Source organism: Gorilla gorilla, chromosome 22 (assembly GCF_029281585.2).
Source record: "Gorilla gorilla gorilla isolate KB3781 chromosome 22, NHGRI_mGorGor1-v2.1_pri, whole genome shotgun sequence".
Classification (NCBI taxonomy): domain Eukaryota; kingdom Metazoa; phylum Chordata; class Mammalia; order Primates; family Hominidae; genus Gorilla; species Gorilla gorilla.
In genome coordinates, this window is record NC_073246.2 from 32,010,911 (window position 1) to 32,032,215 (window position 21,305).

Here is a 21,305-nt window from a genome sequence, read left to right on the forward strand (position 1 = left end):
AAGTTAGAGAGCACTGACATCTTTGGTCTGCAAATGAGCCTCAGGTGAGCACAACAGGTTTGAAAATAGTAATGTGATAATGGCTTCCAAAACAAACAGACATCTGAGTTTTCTTGAACTCTTATAAGTTCGCTATTCTGGAAATTCTGCATTTGGCTTGCCTAAAATGTGACATGTAAATCACAAAAGACAAGCTGAAGTTAATGCTGCATATTTTTCTTCTTTAAAACATATCTATGCTTACATGTGTCATCAAAATGAGGTATTGCAAGATAGTCCTATAACTAAACGTTAGCAATGAAAAGAATGTAATTGCAAAACCATGCTAATTACTTCTGTTTTTAAAACTACCGAATGATTTATTATCTTACTAAGTATATTTTAATAATTAGATCTTCTAAAAATTTAAATTTAAATCTCTAATTTAGGGCAGTCTATATAATTCTGGTTGGAGTAAAACTAGTACAAAGTTTCATAGAAAAATTTGGCAAAATGTATAAAAAGACAAGTATACACATTCTTATAAGTTCCTATCTATTGAGGTATCCTAAAATGTGTTCCATGATGGGAAGAGTTTTTGATAAACACATTTATTGCTGATTTTTAATTATTGTTCCAACAAGAAAAAAAAATGAAAAGTTCAACAGTTGAGTAAGATTACCACTCAGTAAAGGGTTTGTGGTTAGTATTAAATTTCTTTTAACGTCTTTTCTATCTTTTTGAAAATAGTTATGATGCAACATTTATTTCTTTGGCAATCAAAAACACATAAAACAACTTTACTATTTTATTTGAAAATATAATGAATTAACAGTTTACTGGAAGCAGTTTTTAATGAGTGGTTCTACTAAGCACTAAAAATGTCCATAAATCACCATGTTAGGTGCTGTGTCTTGAGCAGTTGATTGATCTTTTAGAGTTAGCAGTTGTAGGGACAGCATAAACCAAATCAATAAAGGTTTACTGGACATTATACCTAATACCAAGCTCCAGGATGTATTTATAAGTCAGAAAAACCTACTCTTCCAAGAAATTACAACCCTTAGCTACCTCCAAGTTACCTTTTCATTGCACAATAAGTCACACACACATTTTAATTATATATATTCAACAACTCGAAGAATGGTGGCTGTCAGTTTCATCCATACTTCTTATGAAAGGGTATGTGTGAGACATAATAGAGAAATATATCTAGTTATCACAACATTCTGTGAAAGGGAATAATTTTCTTTTTCTTGGCAATAACAAATGGGTCATATTCTATCTATGTCTCTCTGTCTTTGTCTATGTTTACCTATCTATCAATCTACCTATCTACTCATAAGAATTCTTGAAAGGACTCTGATTGGTAATATGTGCAAGTCTTTAGAATCCAGAAACTATATTCAAACAGAATTTCACATGCAATCTGATATCCATTTTCTCACTCCCTTTAAAGATAACATCTTGTAATGTATGGGTTAAGAACATTATTTGTTTTCACTGAACCTATTAATTTGTCCTCTCCTTAGTACACTTCGACTTGGGTGGTTCTTTCTCTACCCCTGGGGCACAGTTTCACTGCTACTTACTGGTCACTCTAGTTTATTCAAATATTATTCTCCAGAATGATGTGCCCCTGGAAAACTATCCAGTAAGGAGAAGGGCTGAGGTGGGACTCCTCTTTTCCTTGTACCAGGTTATGCAGAGAGGCGTGTGTTTATTTCCCTACTAAAGAGGTAAGTTAGTTATAAAGGAGAATGCTAAAGTGTATTTAAGGTCAAGAATGTTCTCTAGTGTCCCCTTCCCACCCTCTAGTTTCGGATCTAGCATCCTTGGCTCTCCAGTTCAAACTTTCCTCACTAAAATGCCATCTATTTCAAGTTCATCTGTGTCAATCTTTAGCACCTTTCTCCCAAAATTGGTTGCCATTGGGAAGTAGCTCTTGGCCCACACAAGTGATCAAAACTGCAGGCCCTGGAACTCAAATATTTCTTTATTTTATTTGGCTGAGTCTATTTTTTAAAAAAGAGGAAACCAACGTTTCACAGTAAGAGAAATTTTAGATAAAAATCCGAGTATCTTGACTCTTGTAGAAAACCCAGAAACTCGGACAATAATTCACCAGAGTGGAGTAGGAGCTGGGTCCTGTTGATAGAGAAGTTGCTTCACTCATTTGTTTGCCAGTTTCCTAGAAGCATCTGGGTTTGAGACCTTTGCCAGGGACTCCTCCTCCTATCCATCTACATTAAAGTTACAACTATCCAGTTTGTACTGCTCCCTCTGCATTCAGACCTGGCAGTCACAGTGAATTTTAGTTTATGACACAAGTTAAAGAAAACATTGGAAGGAAAAGCAGGAAGAAAGGAAGGCCAGTTTACCCCTAGTGAGTGAAACTACTAATACACACATAAACACACACACACACACACACACACACACACAACCTTCTGAGGGCTAAAATTAACATTCAAAAGCCTAAGTAACAAAAAATTTCAGCAAGCCCCATTTTCGTTTCTTTTGTTTTTCATTTTGTTGCCTTCTGAAATAATGAAGCTGCTATATTTCCATTCCAGCCAAGCCTCCCTTAAGTTCTGTAGGTCTCCTCAGTCTCCCTCTCAACCTCAGGGCTGGAGCTACAAGAAGATAATCGTTCAGCTACTTCCATTCTTTCATAATTCATGTAAAAATATTTTTAATACCACACAAAATAAAGAATATAAAGTAAGGATAAAAGAACAGATTCAGATATAGCATCCTATTTCTTCTCATTATGGAATTGGTAGAAAATGTTATATCTAAGTTTTCCTCTTGCTTTTTTAAGTGCCCCACCCTGCTCTTTCCTGAGGTTGATCTATGCTGGGATGTTACTAGGTTGGTGCAAAAGTAATTGCAGTTTTACCATTATTTTTAATTTAATTTAATCACATTATGTTTAAAGGCAAAACGGCAATCACTTTTGCACCAACCTAACAGCTTTTTATGCAAGGTCCTATTGCATAACATGTGCTGTGGATATGTTCTCAGGCTGTGTGTGCCGTTGTTGACACTTCCCTTTCAGCATCAGGACTCTGCTATTGTTAAGGAGGTTTGTTTTCTCCAACAGCCTTGACAAAACGATGGCTTGCTGCGTTCATTATTCATCTGGGAGAGCTCCAGTTCTGTGTCTTGCAAATCTGAGAGTTCAGCCGTGTGTGTCCAGCACTTGTTTTTCTCTCTGTGCCCTGCACTGATGGGAAAGCAGACTCCACAGTCTCTAATGAAGAAGGGCAATGTCCTGCTCGGTACAATGGAGAGAGAAAAATATCATAGGGACTGTAGCTCCATATAACGCCTTCATTTAACCTCTTCATTAGCCACCTCATGCTCACTATCAAGTGTGTTACAAAAGGAATGAGTCTTCCTGACTATGCTTTTGGAGTCAATTTTAAAAAAAAAAACTGTTCCTTGTTAGTATAAGAATTACATTATCTTGATCTAAAATATTTTTTGAACCTATTCAAAGAAGACTATGCTTTTAACTGAACGTTTTGTCCTTCTGGTTCCCCTTACAAACCTGAGAGAGAATTTTCAGAAAAAAAGTAGAAAATGGGAGGTTAGGAAATAGGGCTGTATTGATATGAAGGCCAGGTGGTCATAGGCAGGGACTTCAGAGGATGCAATGAATAAGAGACTCTGTAACAGTGTTAAATGCTTAATCTTCCTGAAGACATTGAGGTCACAGGTACTAAAATCTATAGAAGTAGTGGTAGAGGGCAGCAAATAAGTTTCTTCATTGAAAAGGTGGCATGGAAGCTCACTGGGTTACAGAGAGTAAAATGGATGCCGGTGTACGGGAGCCCGAGAAGCAAGTGTTACAAGCTGTTAGCACTGTAATGACCCAGAAGCTAACAGCCCACAAAGAAGCATGCAGAGATCTCAATGTCTTGGGTGCTAGCAAGAGTCAGAGATAAACTCTGAAACTGTGTGGTAGCAGCAAAGACTGTAATCCTGTTAGGAAGAAATCTAGGCACCTATTCAACCTAGAGTGCAAAAACATGGCAGCCAGAAGACCTACATTTGGGAACACATAAAAGCCCTTTGGAAAAGCCATGGCATGGGCAGTGTTTGATCCAGGTAACGCTTTCCGTGAGTCTGGTAGCATGAACACGGCATGGTGTGATACAGAAGACCGACGTGGTTTTGAGGCTTCCTTTCTGCTATATTTTCAAGCTGGCAGAGATTAGCAAAATATAGCCTACCATAATAAAATAATAGCATAATTTAGCATCGATGTAATGGAAAATGTCCCCGTTTTATGTTTTGTGGAAACAAAAGGTTTACATTGATATTAATCCCTTAATTTTATTAGTTTGGAGTCTCCCTCTAGATATTTCAGAATTTAATTTCTTTTCTCAGAGTTTCTCTCAATTGTATTTAGGAAAACCTCTTATGTTTTCTTCTTAGAAGCCAAGAACAATAAGGAACGTTCTGGAAATAATTGACTAAAGCCACTATGCTAGTTCCTCCATGAGTAAGCTGTTCAGCCAGGTAGAATGACATTCCTATGATTCCACTGAGCAAAGTATTTCTCTAGAGATAGCTACCTAGATGTTTCAGGCTGGCACGGTTCTATGATAAACTATGGTTGGATGGAGGGAATGACCCACTGCTTGACTGTAACTTAAATGTTCTCATCTAGACTCTGGAAGGCAGCAGTTCTAAGTCTGTGTGTTTCCATTCCCTTGTCCAACAAATCCTGTAGTTTTATCCTATATCTTTCTTCCTATATGCGATCAGAACAAGACTCTAGGATTAAAAGAAAAACAAAACAAAAAGAAATCAGTCTGTTCTGCCTTGAAATCACCTTTCTAGTGTACCTAAGTCTAAAACAAGAAGAATAACAATGCCATCATCAACAAACACCTGTACTCTCCCTGACAAAAACATATATTAATTAAAGAAGACTAAAACAAAACAAAATACAAAAGAAAAACAGAGACCTTCTCCATTATAGCATAGAAAAATCTTAGGGTGGAATAGGGTCTTCATTTTCTTAAATTCAAATAGCTTCTGCTTAGGCTCACTGAAGCTCACCTTGCTTACCTAAAGTAGCTCACTTTAACTCTGATTTCTCTCGTACTGTTTATACACTGAATGTATAAACTTAGTCTTCTTAGTCCGGTTTCCTTGATTTTGATTTCTTTTTTTCCTGCTTTTCTTATCTCACTGCAGCATTCTCCTCTTGTTTGAAGTTTCTCCTTTATCAATTTCTATGTATTATTTTCTGTAACATATGCACTTGAGAACAACTTTAATACTTGAAGTCTCCTGTGTGCCTGTAGATCAGGAAAAATTCTAGGTTATGAGTAATGGAAAAAATTCAAGATTTCTTACAGTGAAAAGGGAAAGGCTGGGAAAAACAGGCAAAATATGAACAGTTCCAGAGTGTTTATTTTTCTCATAACAAAGTTCATGTTCATAAAAATGTCTGGATTAACTGGCACTGCTTTTGTGAACTTGATCTCCAACCAGCTTCTTATTGTTATAAAATCTACTCAGGATTCAAAGTCTAGAGGGAAAGCCTGAGCTTGCCTAATCCTGCCTAATCCTCATTCAAATGCTTGCTACCTGACAGCGCCAGGGTGTGGAAACACTGGGACAGACTTGCTCCCTGTCCCCGTTTTTTTTTTTTTTCCATTGAGACGGAGTCTTGTTCTGTTGCCCAGGCTAGAGTACACTGGAGTACAGTGGCACAATCTTGGCTCACTGCAACCTCTGCCTCCCAGGTTCAAGTGATTCCTCTGCCTCAGCCTCCTGAGTAGCTGGGACTACAGGCACATGCCACCACGCACAGCTAATTTTTTGTATTTTTAATAGAGACAGGGCTTCACCGTGTTAGACAGGATGGCCTCAATCTCCTGACCTCGTGATCCACTGGCCTCGAATCTTCCCATCTGAAATGGTCACTAGGCCAGGCATAGTGGCTCATACTTGTAATTAGGGCACTTTGGAAAGCAGGGGCTAGAAGATCGCTTGAGGTCAGGAGTTTGAGACCAGCTGGTTAGCATAATGAGACCCCCATTTCTACAAAATTACTTTTTTTTTTCTTTTTTTTTTTGAGATGAGTCTCCCTCTGTTGCCCATGCTGGAGTGCAGTGGTGCAGTCTTGGCTCACTGCAGCCTCTGCCTCCCAGGTTTAAGCGATTCTCCTGCCTCAGCCTCCCAAGTAGCTGGGACTATAGGTGCCCACAACCACGCTTGGCTAATTTTTGTATTTTTAGTAGATATGGGGTTTCATCATATTGGCCAGGCTGGTCTTGAACTTCTGACCTTGTGATCCACCTGCCTCAGCCTCCCAAAGTGCTGGGGACACAGGCGTGAGCCACCGTGCCCAGCCTATAAAATAACTATTTTATAAAAATTGCTGAGTAAGATGGCACATGTCTGTAGTCCCAGCTACTAGGAGGCTGAGGTGGGTGCATTGCTTGAGCCCAGGAGTTTGAGGCTGCAGTGAGCTATAATCACACCACTGTACTCCAGCCTGGGTGACAGAGCAAGACCTTGTCTCAAAAAAAAAAAAAAAGAAAAAGAAAGAAAGAAAGAAAGAAAATGACCATGACCATTACTTCCAAAGTCTATACATAAAAAGGATTCCTTCAAGAGGAATATTGAGTAATAAGAAAGATTTGGTATTGAATGGCTAAAAACTGACAATTACTCACCAAAAATGTAATTTTAATTGTACTTTATTATGGAAAATATTATACAACTATCAAATATATTATTAAACGTTTTAAAAATTTGACTCGATATTCTGTCTTTAGCATCCAACTAAATAAAGCTTGCATGATTATTATTAGACTAAGGGAAATTTTAGTATAAACACCTATACATCTTTAACCTTTCTCTTTTTCATATAAACTTCATAATAACTATTTTCATAGTTATAATATTTTATCAAATAGATAAGATATAATTTGCTTATAATCTACCACCTCAGCCCAGGCTCACAGTATCAAACACAGGCTAATATTTATTTATTTTGTTGACATAGATAATAATATAAAAACTATTTTTATTTATATAGTCCTTTTCCTACTTTTAGATTATAAGATAATCTCCCACAGGAGAAATTACAGTGTTAAATGTCGTAAACATGTTAAACCTTGATCAGTATTGGTACATTACTTTCTAAATACATTCAACATTTCTAAGCTTGTTTTGAATAAGGCTGTGCAAAAATAAGGTAGATAAAATGGCTGAAACTTCAATTAAGGGAATAGATGTACTATATATGGCCATAGAGAGAGAGAGAAGCTGCTTGCCTTAAGCTCTACAGAGGGCTCAAGAAGCTTACACACACACACACACACACACACACACACACACACTCCCATTACACTATAAAGAAAAATAATCTGCATCTGATATATGGTATAGTTGTATGATAATCTTGGCAGAAATCTGGACTTAATGCTCATAAGTAGTAACATGCTAACACTTCATTACATATTATTGACTTTCACTCATATTTGCTGCAAAAAAATATTCCAAAACCATTTGCAACTGAATAAAGCATTCAGTTTGCATGTTGGGAAAACTATTAAAAGTCACTGCATGAAATTAAGGAAACCTCTGAGTTTATGAGGCTGCTTATCACATTTAAAGTTGACAGTATGGTTCTTAGGGGGCAGCAGAATGATTATGGTAAAACACTGTAGGTAGTAAGAGAACTTAAATGCCAAAGATCATTTTACCCAGGAAAAGAGGTAGAGAGGGAGTAATGAAACTAAAGGCTAGACCTAAAACTTCAGGCTTTATTCTTTCAGAGCAATTTCCTTTTTTTAAACGTACAGAAAAAGAAGTACTTAAAATAATTAATAGAATATTCTGTAAGTAATTCAATTATGCTAAAATTACTTTGACTGTCTCTCTGCACTCTCACAGTATTTGGGTAGGTTCACATAGGATGAAGAAGAGAATTCTAAGTCAGAATGTTAAGAGTTAATGTTTCCTTTAAATACCAGAGCTTGCCTTTGTGATTTATGAAAATGGAACAAGACTGTGGGATCTTTGAAAATAGAGTCAATATCATATTTATTCAATATTCTTTTTTTTTTGACCCAGCTCTATATTTATTTAAAAGACTGTTTCTCCACTGTTCTGCAGTACGGCATTCATCATGAAGTCAGCATTCATATGTGATCAATACGTCCTCTGTTCTTTTCAACTTCAGTCAATTTGCCCATCTTTGCGTCACTCTCACACTAGCTTTACTTCGATAGCTCTACAGGTCTTAATATCTGGTTGAATAAATTCTCCATAGTTGTTTTTCTTTCTCAAAAATTTGTTTAACAGCTTTATTGAGCTATAGCTCACATACCATACAATTCATCTATTTAAATTATACAATTGAATTTATATGATGTATAGTTATAGACATGTGCAACCATGACCACTCCTAGTTTTAGAACATTTTCATCACCACATGAAGAAATCTTGTACTTTTAAGTTATCAGCCCCTACATTCCCATCCTTTCTCCAGCCCTAAGCAACTCTAGTCTACTTTCTGTCTCTATTCTGGACTTTCATATGAATGTAATTATATACTGGACTTTCATATTAATGTATATAATTAAGTAATATAATATGATTATATAATGTGTGATCTTCCGTAATCGGCTCCTTTCACTTTGCCTGGTTTCAAGGTTCATCCATATTGTACCATGTATCAGTACTTCTTTCTTTTTTATGGAAAAATTACATTCCATTTTATCATAGTCTACATTTTGATTATCCATTTATTCATTGATGGACATTTGAGATGTTTCTACCTATTGGCTATTAATACTGAATAATACTGTTATAAACATATGTGTACGTGTTTTCATTTGTACATATAGGTTTCATTTCTCTTGGGTATGTACCAAGGACTAGAATTGCTGGGTCATATGGTAGCTCTATGTCTAATTGTTCACAGAACTGCCAGATGTTTTTCATCCCCATTTCCCAGCAACAATGTATAGGGACTCAATTTCTTTATATTGTCACAAACACTTGTTATTATCTACTTTGATTCTAGCCATCCCAGTTCGTAAGAAGTATTATCTCATTGTGGTTTTTATTTGCGTTTCTTTGGTGACTAATGTTGTTAAGTATCTTTTTATGTGCTTATTAGCCAGTTGTGTATCTTCCTTGGAGAAATATCTATACAGATACTTTGCACTTTTTAAATTGTGTTTTTAATTATTGAGTTGTAGAGTTCTTTATATATTCTGGATAAAAGTTTTCTATCATATATAATTTGCATATATTTTCTATTATTTGGATTGTCTTTTCACTTTCCTGACAGTGCCTTTTGAAAAACAGAAGTTTTTAATTGTGATAAAGTCCAATTTTTCTATTTTTTCTTTTGTTGATTATGCTTTCGGTGTCATATCTAAGAAACTTTTGCCAAATGTAAGATCATAAACATTTACCCATGAGTCTTTTGTCTTTTTCATTCTTGCATACAAATATAATTTCTTACATAATTAAAATATGCTTAATACGTGCATATTAAAAATGTAATTACTAGAACATCAAAGAGGATGAATGTTAAAAGTATGTTAATTGCCACTGTAGAATATTCAGGTTGTTTTCTGTGTTTAACTACTGTTATACGAAAAAATATAAGGGTTCAGGTATATTGCTAGTATGCTTTGGTCTTCTTTACCAAACCTTCAATTAGATGAAAATAATTTGTATAACCCCCAAGCTAAAAGATTCAAAATAGTATTTTCAAAATGTGAAAGCTTAGTTTTGTTAACTTAATTTTCCTTAAAAGCATCACAATGAATTCATTGATTTTTCTAAAAAAAAAAAAAACTCATTCCTTGGACTATGTTAACTTTTAAAATGTTTACTAAAACCAGTGTGTTTAATAAGAGCATGACTTACATAGTTTATTTAATCCCTATTAGTATATTATTCCTGGATTTCTCTTAAAAATAAAAGCAAAATTATTTAAGTTATAAACATGTTATAAACATATGTGTACTTTTTTTTGTACATTGTCATTTTTATAATCTTATTTTCAGGTTATATTAGGGTTTATTCATTTCGGGGTAAGAAGGCATAAAATATAAGAAAGCAAAAATTATAAAAAAGATGGGTGAATGAATGAATAGCTGATACCATGAAAGAGGGAATAATCCATAAATTGTATAGATATATATATTCTTAAGTAATTAAACTTATGAGAGTATTTTTTCCTCTGTCCAATTTCATTTACATTTGGATAAATCTAACTGGAAAGCACAGTTTATGAATTTTACTGTACAGCAATGAGCAACTAGATTGCAAAAGATAATAAACTCAACACATAGCCTATCCCATGTCAGAAGCAGATTTAATGTTGAATGCTGCCTTTTAAAAATGACAAATTCAAATAAATATTTACAAAGAAGGATTGACAGAATGTAAACATTCTAGAAAATATTTTATAGAGGAAGAGTTGAAGAAATAGGAGTGTTAATGTAACTAATAGATGACTTCAGGAAACATAATGGCTCTTTTACATTTTTGAAGAATAGCCCAATAGAAGATTGAGTTATATTCATAACTAGAGAGAATTTAGAGTTAATACATAAAAATTATAAAACGATGGTTTTGCCAACATAAAGATTTTTATAATATTTTCCAAAGTTGTAGAGTGACTCAGGTTGCAGAAACAAGACTCTGAACTCTTCTACATAGATATTCTTACATAGTGTGTGATGCTTCTGACCAGGCGGCGTTGGTGTTTGTTCCACCCGTAGGCCCTAGGATTCCATAACACGTTGTTGTTAGATCCTCTGTTAAAATGTCTGGAGACACATAGAAATGAATTGTTTCAGTCACTATTTTTCTGAAAGTGAAACCGCATTACTGAAATATATTATTTTTTGTCCTATATGAGGCACAATACCATGACCACCTGTTCGTAGAATGCATCTAACCCAGTCTTTACTATTTACGGGGTTTGATGATACTTCTGATGCAATTGAAGAGGTGAAAAAAATGTTCTATATTTTCAGTGCCAATGAAGCTTAAAATAGTTGGAATTTTATGAAGTACTCAGTTTTCTGACAAGAACCCGCTGAAGAGTCTCCTTAATGCATCTTCATACTGATAGCTGGAGACTTTGAACACCAAGGCTATGTATGACTTCCCTTGGAGAGACAGTTTTAGTGTGGTGGGTATACTCCAAATTGAACCTGTACTTTCGTAGAGGGAGTGCCAATTCTTCAACAATATTCTCTGTTACATATAGCTTATAGATGATTATTTTTGCCTAATGTAAAATCAAATGAACACGTGCGTAACTTTTTTCTTTTTCTTTTATTTCTTCTGTTTCCTCACTCTTTCTTTCTTTCTCCTTTTGTTAGTTAGTAATTTTTTTATTACCCTGGTGAGATTAAACCTGGGGCAAAGAATTATTTTTACTTCAATAGTTGGGGTAAATAAATGCATATAGAGAAATAGACACATTTATTTTTGATACAGATGTCTAAAACTGTCAAGGATATAGACTGAAAAGGAGAAAAAACACCCAAAACTCAAATCTGTGGCCAACTCAAACTTGAGAAGACCGAATCTGATTTGTTCCTGAAAAAGAACTAGTTAAGAGATTGTTGAGATTTTATACTTCCAGGACAAGTATCTAGGATAGTTTTTTTACTTGCAAGGCAGTGGAAACAATATGTGAAAATATATATGAAAAATTAAAATTGTGTATCTAATAATGAAGCTGGATAGTACTAAAGTTATAATGTGTGCTTTCGAGTTAAACTACTGTATTTGATACCATGTTCCAACATTCTTTTATTTTTGTAGATCAGCCACTTAAGTTCTCTGTGCCTCAGTTTTCTTATCTGTAAACTGTAAGTAATAGTAGTACTTGTTACATTGGATATTATGAGGACCAAACAAAATAATAGATTTATCTAAAACTAATAGCTTATAAAACTCTTAGAAACATGTATGACACATAAAAATTGCTCACCACGTGTTAGTTATTATTTTCTACTATTTTAATGCAAAGAGTTACAAATATATATTATTTGCTTGTTCACTCTGAAAACTCTAAGGATAAAGTTAAATACATTAATCACTCATCAGACTTATTTATGCTCAGGTCGCTGGAACACTAAGTTAGTTCTCAGTCTTCTGAATATAGATGAGTCAGAAGAGACTCTGCAGTAGTTTGCTAGGGCTACCATAACAAAGCAACAAAGACTCAGTGGCTCAAACAACAAAAATTTGTCCAAGATCAAGGTATCAGCAAGTTTGGGTTCTTCTAAGGGCTTTGTCCTTGGCTTGAAGATGACTATCTTCTCCCTGTGTCTTCACATACCTTCCCTCTATATGTGTTTGTGTCTTGATCTCCCCTTCTTAAAGGACACTCATCATATTGGATTAAAATTCACCTGTACAACCTCTTTTTAACCTACCTACCTCTTTAAACATCCTGTCCCCAAATGCAGCCACATTATGAGGTTCTGAAGGTTAGGACTTCAACATATGAATGTGGGGGTTAACAGGGAACAATTCAGCCCATAGCAGTCTCCATGGGTGATGAGATGCTAGAGTTGAGTACGTTAGGATTGGAACAGAATTAACCAAAACAGTACATTCAAGGTGTGGCCCAGGGAGCCCCATGAGAATGTCAGTTTGATTAATGGCAGGAAGGCAGCCTCTAAGGCAGAGCTCAGAGGAGCTGTGGGGGCATGCTTGGCAAATTATGTACAGCTGTAATTTGTAGGGGTCTTGAGAAGCCTCACCAAGAATAAACATCTAGATTGGCCATGGGCATTAACCCATTCTGCAGGCATTAATGAAGGATATGGGGATGCCAAGGCCTGAAATAAGTTTTAAAGTGTAGAAAATGTCTGAATTTTTTAAGGCAGTATACTTCAAAATAAGTGGTGAAATTCACAAACTTTGTTAAAGCTAAAGTGGAATACAGAGCCTAGCTTAATAATTTGCATCACCACAAAGGGATTTGGATAAAAGCTTGATGAGTTAAATTTAACACTTTGAAGATATTGCAGGTTTAGTTCTATTATAGACCACTGCAATAAACCAAATATCACAATAAAACAAATCATTTGAACTTTTTGATTTTCTCATGCTTATGAAAGATATGTTTATACTATACTGAAGTCTAATAAGTATGTAATAGCATTATGTCTAAAAAACAGTGTAGATTTCTTAATTAAAAGTAATTTGTTACTAAAAAAAATCTAAGAATAGTCACAGCTTTTAGTGAATCATAACCATTTTTCTGATGTAGGGTCTTGCTTTGATGTTGATGACTGATGACTACTCAGGGTGGTGTTTGCTGAAGGCTGGGTTGGCTGTGGCAATTTAAAAAAAAAAAACACAACAATAAGATTTGTAGCAATGACTGAATCTTCCTTTCATGAAAGATTTCTCTGTAGCATGTGATGCTGTTTGACAGAATGTTGCCAACAGTAGAACTTCTTTTAAAATGAGTCAATACTCTCAAGCTCTGTCACTGTCTTATCAACTAAGTTGATGGAATATTCTCAATCCTTTGTTGTCATTTCAGCAATATTCACAGCATCTTTGCTAGAAGTAGATTGCATTTCCAGAAATCACTTTCTTTGCTCATCCATAAGAAACAACTCCTCATCTGTTAAAGTTTTATAAAGAGATTACAGCAATTCAGTCACGTTTTCGGGCTTCACTTCCAATTCTAGTTCTTTCCTGCTTTTCAACACATCTGCAGTTACTTCCTCTACTGAAGTCTTGAACTCTTCCAAGTCATCCCACGAGGGTTGGAATCAATCCCTTTCAAAATCCTGTTATTGCTGATATTTTCACCTCCTCCGTGAATCATGAATATTTTTAATGACATTTAGAATGATGAATTCTTTTCAGAAGGTTTTCAATTTACTTTGCTGACATCCATCAGAGAAATTGCTATAGTAGCTATGGTCTTACAAAATGTATTTCTTATGTAATAAGACTTGAAAATTGAAATTACTTCTTAATCCATGGGCTGAAGAATGGATGTTCTGTTAGCAGGCATAAAAATTAATATTAATCTCTTTGTACATCTCCATCAGAGCTCTTGGGTGACCAAGTACCTCATCAATGATCAGTGACATTTTGAAAGGAATCTTTTTGAGCAGTAGGTCTCAACATGCACTTAAAATATTCAGCAAGCCATGCTATAAACGGATGCACTGCCATCTAGGCTTCGTTGTTCCATTTGTAGAGCACAGGCAGAACAGATTTAGCATAATTCTTAAGAGTCTTTGGATTTTCAGACTGGTAGAAGAGCATTGGCTTAAAGTCATTGTATGCATTAGCCCCGAACAAGAGAGTCAGCCTGTCCTTTGAAGTACTGAAGCCAAGAACTGACGTATCTCTAGCAATGTCTTGGATGGCATTTTATTCCAATAGCAGCCCTTTTTGTCTACATTAAAACCTATTGTTTAGTGTAGTCCTCCTTCATCAATTACCTTAGGTAGTTCTAGATAACTTGCTGCAGCTTCTACGTCAGCACTTGCTGCTTCATCTTGCATTTCTATGTTATAGAGATGGTTTCTTTCCTTAAACCTCATTAACGAAACTTGCTAGCTTCCAACTTTTTTTCTACAGCTTCCTCAAGTTTTTCAGCATTTGTAGAATTTATAAAAGAATTAGGATTTTGCTCTAGATTAGCCTTGGCTTACGAGAAAGCCGTGGCTTGTTTAATCTTCTATCCAGATCATTAAAAATTTCTACACATCAGCAGTAAGACGGTTTCCCTTTATTATCATTTGTGTGTTCACTGGAGTATTTAAATTTTCTTCAAAAACTTTTCTTTTGCATTTACAATTCGGCTAACTGGTACAAGAGGCCTACCTTTTGGTCTGTCTTGGCTTTTGTCATCCTCACTAAACTTAATTATTTCTAACTTTTGATTTAAAATGAGATGTGCGACTCTTCCTTTTACTTGAATATGTAGAGGCCATTGAAGGGTTATTATTGACCTATTTTTAATATTATTGTGTCTCTGGGGATAAGGAGGCCCCAGGAGAGGAATAAAGGAGGAAATGGCTGGTCAGTGGAGCTGTCAGAACACAACATTCATCAACTGAGGCTGTCATCTTATATGGGCATGGTTTGTGGTGCCGCAAAACAATTGCAATGACAATATCAATGATCACTGATTACAGCTCACCATAGCAGATATAATAATAATGAAAAAGTCTGAAATACTGTAAGAATTATCTGAATGTGACACAGAGACACAACTTGAGCACATGCTGTTGGAAAACTGGCACCTGTCGACTTGCTCATCACAGGGTTGCCATAAACTTTCAATTTTTAAAAAATGCAATTTTGTGAAGCACATTGAAGTGAAGTGCAATGAAGCAATGTGTGCCTGTATTTGGTGTTTTAATCAGAATCTCTAATGTTTTTCTTAAAATTCAGATGGTTTGGGAAATGCATCCTGAGGACACAAACATACAGCAAACCGAAGCATCTATTGTACCCCCCAACTGTGCATCTCTCATAGTGCCTTACAAGAGGGAAACATAATTTGAGAAAATAGAGTCTATTAAGCCCCTCAGATATTTCACAGTGTACATTTTTGTGTTGCTACAACTTTGTGCATTCCTCTTTCTGTTCCATAAAAAAAGGAACTGCTAGAAACTCGGCTCTTTTCCAAATTGCTATGGGTCCCATTTACTTTTGTTTTATGTGGAGCTACTCTGCAATATAAACACTATTTTTGTTCTGAAATAGAATTATTATGTTTTAGGTCACATTGGAAAACTTGTGCATGTCTGGGATAAGCACTGCCTTCTGATTTTCCCAAGAAGGGATCTTTATCTTAAATAAATGGCCTGGCTCTTTCTTAAGCCATTTTAATTTGAAAAGTACCAAAGGAATAGCAAATTTCAAAGTCTTTATACTGCTGCACCTGTGTGTGTGTATATATGTGCTTCTTATCAAGATAATTCTGTTGCTTTGAGCTCTCTGACACTGGGAAGAAAACATCTCACTTCATATATTTCTGGCCAGGTTTCTATGATTAATTTTATGCTACAAGATAAAATTCCAAAGACCTGTAGTGTCAAAGATCACGTTGAACAGCCTAGCTTTTGATGTTCTTTCTCTTTTTAAGAAATCACATACATGTCTCCGCATAGTCTACTCAGTTCCAGAATTATGAATGATGATCAGCTCTTGTGACACTATCTTAATAAATTCTTCGATTTCATACTACTTTTTTCAACAAGTGTTTATTAGATAACTATGTTATTTTCTGAAATATCCTAGGTAGTGACAGAAGTATGTGAAATAATCAATCTTTAAATTCCTTACATTTTAAAAAGGTAACAAGATATGCTAAATTGTAAAAACAAGTAGTGTAATCATAGGAAATGTATATAAAGAAAGACTAAACATAATATACATTTAAATATCCAGATCAATGGACAAATAATGAGAAATTTTAGTTTCACTGAAGTTTTTTAAATACACTCCAAAGAAGATGTAGGATTTGTGACAGGTGAAGAATTCTGAAAGAGGAAAAATAAGATCAATGGCTTAGCAACAAGGGTGCTTGTGACTCATATGTCTTGTGGAGACCAGCTAGTCTGAAGTGAGGCCAGAAGTTGAGAGTTGTGAAGAGTCTAGACTAGCAAAATGGAACTAAACTGCCCCATGGAGCTTGGCACATCATATAAGGGATAGAGGTGCAGACTTGGTCCAATAGGTAATGAAGGTGTTGATAAAGGAAATGGCGTGGTAAAAACCTACTTTGTGAAATTTAAATTTGCTGACTGTGCAAGACGACATGACTTTGGGGACACTATAGTTAAGAAATCTTGTCACTTTCCATATGTGAGTTCATTAGAGCTGGGGCTAGGGTGAAAGCAGAGAAAACGAGAAGAAAATGTCAAACAGGGGAGACATTAATGCAATGAATTCGATGGTAACTTACATAATAAAAAAGAAAGACACTACAGTCCATTGTAGCATTCCATATTTGGTGCCTGGCATCTGATGTTTCCAGTAACAGAACTGGAGAAACTAGGGAAAGTATTACTAAGTGGGAAAGACAAGGAAGTCAGTGCCTGGACTAATAAGATAAACTTGGGGGTCCTCTGAGGGGTAAATATCATAAAGGTGATAGTAATTATCAATCAGAACGAAGTTAAGATGGTGATATTGATTTGGAAAAGGGGGCATTAAAATGGAAATTGTAAAGTCTAAGTAAGTAGGCTCACCAAGAAAAACATAGCAGAGAGAGAAAAGTAGAGGACAACTGATAAATGGTTTAGTCATGTTCACCATTAGGAGATGGAGGCTTCCCTCCATCCATGTGATAAGGATGTCACATCAAAGAAGGGGGAATAGTTGGAGAGGTAGGGAGTTTTTCTAAGTAATGTCGTGGAAGTCAAAGGAGGAGGGAGTGTTTGTTTGAAAATATTGGCTTTTTAAGTATAAAGCAGAACAAGAAAGGAAGGAAGGAAGGAAGGAAGGAAGGAAGGAAGGAAGGAAGGAAGGAAGGAAGGAAGGGGAAGACAATTCCTTTAAGTGAGACAAGAGAGTTATAACTCGACTCTTAATAGAGCTATTTAGTATAATAGCAGGAACAAAATCATAATTGCAGGGTGGAAGGGAAGAAAGGCAAGGTGAAGTAATGTAGGTAGAAGATAAAGCCAACGTCATTGAAAGTGCCTATATAAAAGATGTGACAATAATTAGGAGCCAGAGGATAAAGTGGAGGCTTTCCCATTGCGCCTCCCCAAAAGAAGAGATTTCTTTACATATGTGAAAGTAAAGTATTTAAGTGGAAGGATCTTTGAGAAGTTAGAAGGATTTAAAGCACACATGAAGTGGTAAGATGTGTCTCTTCTCCTTCACCAGGTTAATCTCTCTATCTGGATCTTTGTTAGTGCATCTTTTTAAATCTCTCCCAAAACCTCGTGTCATTAATTCTTTTTTTGAGGTTTTCATTCTCAAGCAGCTGTATGCACTGGCTTCTTGCCAGTGTCTGCAAACGCACTCTGGTCTCCCCATCCACAAGATATTTTCTCTTACTTGTGCTATACCTCTCAGCTACAAGCTCTCTCTTTTTCCCTCTTATAGAGTTTTCTTCCCTTACTTTTACTAGAGCTTCCTTTGTATTCATAGTTCTGCACGCTCCACAAACACTGCTCTTGTCAAGATTATTAATGCACCTTCATTACCAAATCAACCTGCTGATGTCTTTTTCCTTCTTAAAACACTGTTTCTTTTTGGCTTTATGACACCACACTCCTGGCTTTCTTTTATCTCTCAGTATTCTTTGCTAATTGCCTCACTGCCCTCTCTTCCTCTCACTTGTTCTGCAATCCACCACGCTGCTCTCGTGGCTTCAGCTGTCATTCTTGTGCACTTGAATCCCAATTCTGGATAAGGGCCTACATCTCTCCTGACTTGCAGACTGGATACTAGATCCCACACAACCCTCTAACTCAATGTTTCTATGGCTGAAGTCATATAGGATAGATATTCCCAAATCTGCTTTCCTCCTGGTGTTCTGTATCTCAATAATAGCCCACTCTCCATTCAGTTAGCCAAGCCAGAAATTTTGCTGTTATCCTTGCTCTCTCCTTCTTCCTCTTCTCTCACATCCCATCTGCCAGTAAGTCTTCTTGGTTTTATTTCCTAAATATCTACTTAATCCATCTATGTCATTTCACCTTGACTGCCACCATACTTATTCAGGGCACTATAATTTTGGCCTAAATTGTTGTAGAAAATCCCACAACTGATGTCTTTGCTACTGGTTTTTGTCCTTTTCCACCTGTTTCCTTAACATCTCTTCTCCAATTCCTAAAGCAGCCCTAAAATATGAGCCAAGTCTTGTTATTTCCCTGGATGGAACACTTCCGCAGCTCTCTACTGGGCTCTTTAGAACATACAAATCCCTTAACATGCCTATGTATTAGCTTTTTAAAAGTATTAAATACTAAAAATATTAAATATCTAACTGTGTGCCAGACATTATCTCACATAACCACTGAGTTCCCCCAATGAATGTTTTTGTTTTGTTTTGTTTTGTTTTTTAGATGGAGTCTCACTCTGTCCATAGGCTGGAGTGCACTGATGCAATCTCGGCTCACTGAAACCTCCACCTCCCAGGTTAAAGCTATTCTCCTGCCTCAACCTCCCGAGTAGCTGGGACTACAGGCCATGCCAGCTATTTTTTTGTATTTTTAGTAGAGACAGGGTTTCACCATGTTAGCCAGGATGGTCTTGATCTCTTGACCTTGTGATCCGCCTGCCTCGGCCTCCCAAAGTGCTGGGATTATAGGCATGAGCATTGCGCCTGGCCCCATCCAATAATGTTTTAAATCAAATCTGAGTTACTGCAGTGCCTCTTTGTAGTCTCTGCTTCCCATGTCCTTCCTAGTAAATCCATGCGGACTTCTCCGGGAAAATCTCTTATTCCATCTCATGTCTGTGCTTCAGCCAGATTAAATCTTTTCTGCATGCTCTCTCTTGTGAACATGCTCTTTTTTATGCCTACACCTCATTTCCATCCCATCTCACTGCCTTTTCTTAGCTAATTCTTACTAAAATTTTAGATCATAACTTGCATGTCACTTACTTCAGGAAGCTGGCACTAATATGCTACCAATTCCAGCTTGGACATCAAAGCTATGCACTTCCCCACCATTCGATATTTGCCACTCAAGGCATTTATGATATTTTATTATAATCACCTGTCTACCCCAATAGAAGGTAAGCTTTCTGAGATCGTTGTTTTGTCCACCTTTGTATCTGTCAAGGCAGTGGCCTGCAGAGAGTAAGTGCCTGGTGATTATCCTTTGAATGAGTGAAGGAATGAATGGTTTTGATGTAGGTTTATGTCTATATAAGGAAGATAAATGAAGAAATTCAGGTTAGATGCTCTTATGAGGTAAGGGCATCTGTTCAGAATGTGAGTTTGGCCACAGGAAAATGTAAACAAATAGAAAGAAACATGGAGTTCTGGAGTAGCCTTAATGATCATCAAGAAGAAATAGAATTGTTGAGGTATGTAAGGAAGCCAGAGTAAAATTGGGTGGCAAAGACCAAACAATGATTTCTGCACCTTTCTCCAGAGGGAACTGTGCTACAGAGAAAGAGCTCAGAGCTCAGAAGTTGGTTGATAGAAGCCCAAGGCTGAGAATCAATTCAGTGCTTAGAGTGGCATGCACTAGTATGTGTGTGTGTTCCTCTGTTTGTGTTGGAGATGGTGGTATCTGTGTGGTGGTGTACAGCGTAGAAATGATAGTGGTTGTGAAGCCAACATATATATATATAACCAAACCTAAAATTTGAATGAAAAGAGATCCACTCTGCTGGAATAAATTAGACGATACGTGTGAATGGGAGATGTAGAATGGCTACAGGTTCCACTTCACTTCACTAGCGAAAGGAAGGTATTGAGAGAAGAGAAGCAGAGCATCAAAGAATTTATCAAATTTAGTATTTACTAATTTATCTCATTGCCTGTAATGACAGAAAACTACTTTTCACAAATATAGGTGTTTCTATCCAAGTCAGAACTGGTCAATAAGAAACAGTTGATTCTTCACTGGCAAAATTGTGATCAATAGGATGATTGGAGTTTCTTAAAAAAAAAATGTGAAGTCCCTTTCCATATTTCTTTTCTTGATTTCAATCAGTGTAGAAAACAAACACTGGAAGACTCGTTTCCCCAGGGCAACTAATTTATCCATTTAATGCACTCATTTTGGGATGAATCAATAAACTCTCCAAGTATTTATTGATCCCCTATTTTTGGCACAAGATGATGCTAAGTACTGAGAGTAAACAAGAAAAATATAAAGCATGATCTCTACCCTCTCAATCTGCAGTGTGCTCCTGTGTCAGTTAATCTGCCCTGATTTCATTGTCATTTCACTTTTGTATACTAGGAACAGTATTGTGATGGTATTAGTCGTAACGGTATTAGTGACAAAGACTTTTACTGATAATTTCTTGCTATTTAGCTGGTCTTCCATAATTCTTTTTAGAGTCATCCATAACTACTGGCTCTTTTATGTAATTAACTGTCTTTTCATTTTTTTAAATAAAATGCTAATTTGATAGCATGTTGTAGGTGATAGTAAGCTTCTTGTGAATTTTAACATCAATATTCCCTATGCTATTCCATAAAATGTGCTGTTTCTTACTTAAAGAAAGACCTGAATTATAGTGTTTTCTGAATTTGCATTGTGATGTATTATAGCTTTGGTTTTATTAATATTCTAAGTAATAAAACCTCTTTAGTCTAATTAACCTTTTGTTCCTTCTGA